This window comes from Anabrus simplex, chromosome 1, assembly GCF_040414725.1.
Source record: "Anabrus simplex isolate iqAnaSimp1 chromosome 1, ASM4041472v1, whole genome shotgun sequence".
Taxonomy (NCBI): Eukaryota; Metazoa; Arthropoda; class Insecta; order Orthoptera; family Tettigoniidae; genus Anabrus; species Anabrus simplex.
The window spans coordinates 187988138-187992631 of record NC_090265.1 but is presented as its reverse complement, the minus strand read 5'-3'; the positions used below and the strand labels follow the sequence as shown (position 1 = coordinate 187992631).

The 4494-nt window shown below is 39.6% G+C and overlaps 1 long non-coding RNA gene across 1 annotated transcript; it reads right to left on the bottom strand.

Moving 5' to 3' along the window:
• Positions 1 to 2581: 2581 nt before the first annotated feature.
• Positions 2582 to 4218, bottom strand: LOC137498286 (uncharacterized). The gene is made up of 3 exons (XR_011017749.1): positions 4170 to 4218; positions 2738 to 2836; positions 2582 to 2636 (listed from the first exon to the last, which is right to left on the bottom strand). It is a non-coding gene; the product is annotated as an uncharacterized lncRNA (long non-coding RNA).
• Positions 4219 to 4494: the final 276 nt, after the last annotated feature.

Genomic DNA, 4494 nt, shown 5'->3' with positions numbered 1-4494 from the left:
TTTCTGCACTTTCACATTTTCACACATTGATTCAAGAGTCTGTATTGGCTTGTGACAAAACCACAGTATTCTTCCGAAAACCACTGATAGGTACAGGTTTGGTTGTGATCCACCGAAAACCCCGGTTAGGTTGTGATCCACCGAAAACCACTGATTGTCACAGGGTTAGGTTAGGTTCGACAGGAATTGTACTCGAGCGACTGTTGTCATTGAAAGCACTGCCGTGACGACTGAAGGCAATAAACATAAAACTGAATCCATTGATCTACAAAGTTTTCATTCAGTAGATACGCTAGGAACTGGGGAACCAACACCGTACCGGTACATACAAAGTTTACAGGAATCAACAAAACAGGATATTAATTCGTGGTACTCACTGTTCTTTAAAGAGAAGAAATATCCAGTCAACAATAGCTGCAGTGAACGTGGTTTTTCACTATTATTGTCCGGCCCCATGGCTAAATGGTTAGCGTGCTGGCCTTTGGTCACAGGATGCGGGTTCGATTCCCGACAGGGTCACGAATTTGAACCACCGTTGGTTAATATCTCTGGCACGGGGGCTGGGAGTATGTCGTCTTCATCAACATTTCACTATTATTGTGTAAAATAGAAACTTACTAGTTTTGACAAGTACAGTATGTTCAACAGCGACTCATGAATGATGACGGGCAGGATGTCCAACCTCACTAATCTATGTTGACGATGTATTTCATGGTAAAGACAGCTGCCTCTGTGGATCAGTGGTAGAGTGACGGCCTCCGGATCTCAAGATAGCGGGTTCAAACCCGGCAGAGGTAGTCGGATTTTTGAAGGGCGGAAAAAAGTCCATTCGACACTCCATGCCGTACGATATCGGCATGTAAAAGATCTCTGGCGACACATTTGGTGTTTACCTGACAAAATTAATTAAATCTCAGCCAGAGACGCCCAAGAGAGTTTCGGTATACTCGGTCTGCCATCTAGTGGGCCTAGAATAAAACGGAACGTCAAAATTGACGAGCAGACAGCCAGATGGCGTCAACTTGAAATGTCTACACACGGTAACTGAGGCCATACGATTATTATTATTATTATTATTATTATTATTATTATTATTATTATTATTATTATTATTATTATTATTATTATTATTATGGTAAAGACGAATTACTTTGCAATGCTATCTGTCTTAATGGTAATGTACTATGTACCTGTACTAATGTTGGCTACTGAGTGCATGATTCGAAGCAGTGTATCCATTCAAGTGTCCGAGTGAATCGATTCACAGGAACGGCAAGCTCACGGCACACAAATCATGCACAATCACGGCTCAGTTAGCCACATGACACACACGGCTCCTTATCGGCACAATGGACACTGGCGGGGAGCCGAGCTTCCGTTGCAGCGAGACACAGTGAATCATGGCACACTGAAAGAATCGTACGTAGTCACGGATCAGTGAGACACAACACACACACGGCTCATTATCGGTACACTGGACATTGGCGGGGAGCCAAACTTCCTCTGAAGCAATACATACAGAGTCATAATCATATGCTACAATGGACTCTCGAGCTCAGCTCATTTGAAAATAATACCCACTCGCATTCACTGTCCTCTTCTTACAGGGAGTTTTAAATAACAGATGGATTTATTTACAGTGTTAAAAAGACAGTCAGAACATAATTCCAAAGTACCTAGCTTGTAAGTAGGTAGGCAATTAGGTTATTCTAATTACCGTATTAGTTTAATCAATCAGTATTTTTATAACTAGTTGACGTTCGACAATTACTTAAACTCAGCTCTCTAGCCTCCACGCCTGTCTGAATGGCTCAGACGGATGAGGCGCTGGCCTTCTGAACCCAACTTGGCAGGGCCGAGCTCAGTGCGATGGCATTTGAAGGTGCTCAGCCTCGTGTCAGTAGATTTACTGGCACATAAGAGCTCCTGCAGGACTAAATTCCAGCACGTCGACATCTCAAAAAACCATAAAAGTTGTTAGTGGGACATAAAGCCAATAACATTATTATTTAGCCTACCCTATGACTATGAGTTATGCTCATGACCACTCGAAATTGTCTCAGTTTGTATGTCGCATCATTGCACAATGCTTCAATAATCGAATCACCAGGTTACCGGTATACGTGGACAGTGAGTATGTAAGTAGACTGATGCAATAGCTTAAATAAATGATGTTTAATCGGAAAACCAGTGGGCTACTGTCCATCTCGCGTAGCCTATACAAAATATGACGATTTAAAAAAAGCCTCTGCTGATAGAAAAAAGACATTTTCAAAGATGACCCAGTTAGTTGGCCGACTCGACAATCTTCTTCTCAGTGTGTTTCACTTCATTTCTCCACATCTCTGCTGTCACCTGTAGGATATATTGAAGTATCACAACCTGACAAGTATATTATAAACTCCACTTGCCTATATCCAATAAATAACATTTCCACTTGGCCTACCTGATCAAGAGATTCTTTCCACACAGCTGTAGCTCTGTCCAATCCATGACCAGGTCTTGAAGCCACTGTTTTGTTATAATACTGTTTTGCCACAGACCATGCAAATTCGATGGCATTGAAAAATGAGTGGTATAGAGGAAATCGTAGGACAGTATGGCCTTCACTGTGCAGCATCTCGTCAACAATGTACCTGGTTTTAAAGAAACAGAGAAATATTGTTATGCATACATGAAACTCAACAACATGAATGTAAACAACATTATCTAAACTTATGTTTAGGTGCTTCTGTACCTCTTTAAGTGACTTCGATTCATATTACACAACCTTTGCAGCTCATCTTTTGTAGCATAATCTTGATTTCTCTTCAAGTTTGTAGCATCAAATCAGCACCTGTAAGAATTTTAAGTTTTAGTATGAAGTTATTTCTTCTAAAAAAAGTATTCCCTAAAAATATGAGATCACCCCTCTTCAAGGATAGGCCTATTAATTGATAAAAAATGTTATTTCTGTTGAATGATACAAAAAGATGTCCGATTTTAAGTGAAACCAACTATTGTGTAGCAAAGTCACCTGATGATGAAGTCAATGAATTACTACTTACACTACTTTATCCTAACATCTCTCATGAATGTATTTCCATTAGTAGGCCTATATCTGGATTAGAAGTCCACGATCACTTGCATTAAAGATATAAGTATAAACACCCATTTCAATACCTTAGAACAAATGTAATTACTGCAAACACTGAACCTATATCAGGCAGTAAGAAATAAGAAGCTTGGAAGGTGTTCAACAGTCAGGTATCAAGCACCGATTCAGGTGGAGATTGTCGAATGCAGAATAAACATAATAAATAGGCCTGCAATACAAGTAATTTACTGATACAAATATCCAGTAATATTATATGAAAATACACTGGGGAAGTTTTGATTGAAGTACCTCTCTAAGGTTAATCATTGGCCTAAAGTGAATACCTGCAAGTCTTTTTAATAACCAAGAGATCCCTTGACAGTGGAGAAGTCAAAATCAAAAACCACGTACAGATCCCAATGAGCGTTAAGTTATAATGCCACTACCGATCTCGTGCCAGTCAATTTCAATCAATCGGGCACCACTGATCTGCACTTAGATCAGTCGCCCAGGTGGAAGATGTAGTTTCAGGGATAGGCCTAGTCTTTTCTTCAATAATTGCCAAGAATTTGGAAATTTATTGAAATCTCCCTTGGTAAATTACTCCAATCCCTAACTCCCTTCTTAAAAAAAACAAAAACAAATATTTGCCCCACTTTTCATCCTCAACTTTATAATTGTACTATGATCTTACCTACTTTTAAAATACCACTGAAACGTATTCGTCTACCAATGTCATTCCACACCACCTCTCCACCGACAGCTCGGAACACACCACTTAGTCCAGCCACTCGTCTCCTTTCACCCAAGTCATCCCAGCCCAAACTCGACAAAATTTTTGTAACGCTACTCTTTTGTCAGAAATCACCCACAACAAATCGTGCTTCTTTCTTTTGAACTTTTCCAGTTCTCAAATCAAGTAATCCTAGTGGGGGTCTCGTACACAGGATCTGTACTCAAGTTGGGGTTTTATCAGAGACTTACGTGCCCTCCCCCTTTATATCCGTACTACAAACCCTAAATACCCTCATAACTATGAAAAGAGAGATCACCTCACTATAATAAAATGAAGTAAAATAAAGTCAGAACATACCAGGTACAAAGCCATCTTTCTTTCCAGCATGAACAATAACCAGTCTTCCTCCCTCAGACACAGGTCGACGAATTACTCCTTGAACATCATGTCCAGATTTGTGTGGTTTATTCCAGGAGTATGTGGGCGACCCTGAAAGAGAAATGCACATTTGAAACCAAAGACACCTGATGAAGATAAATTATTTTAAGATTTTTAAATAAAATATAATATATAACATATATATTCATCACTACCCTGTAAGAATACACACACAGAAATATATTACATACACATACACCGTACGTCAACAGGAATACACAAAGGTTAAGTCTACAAACCGTAT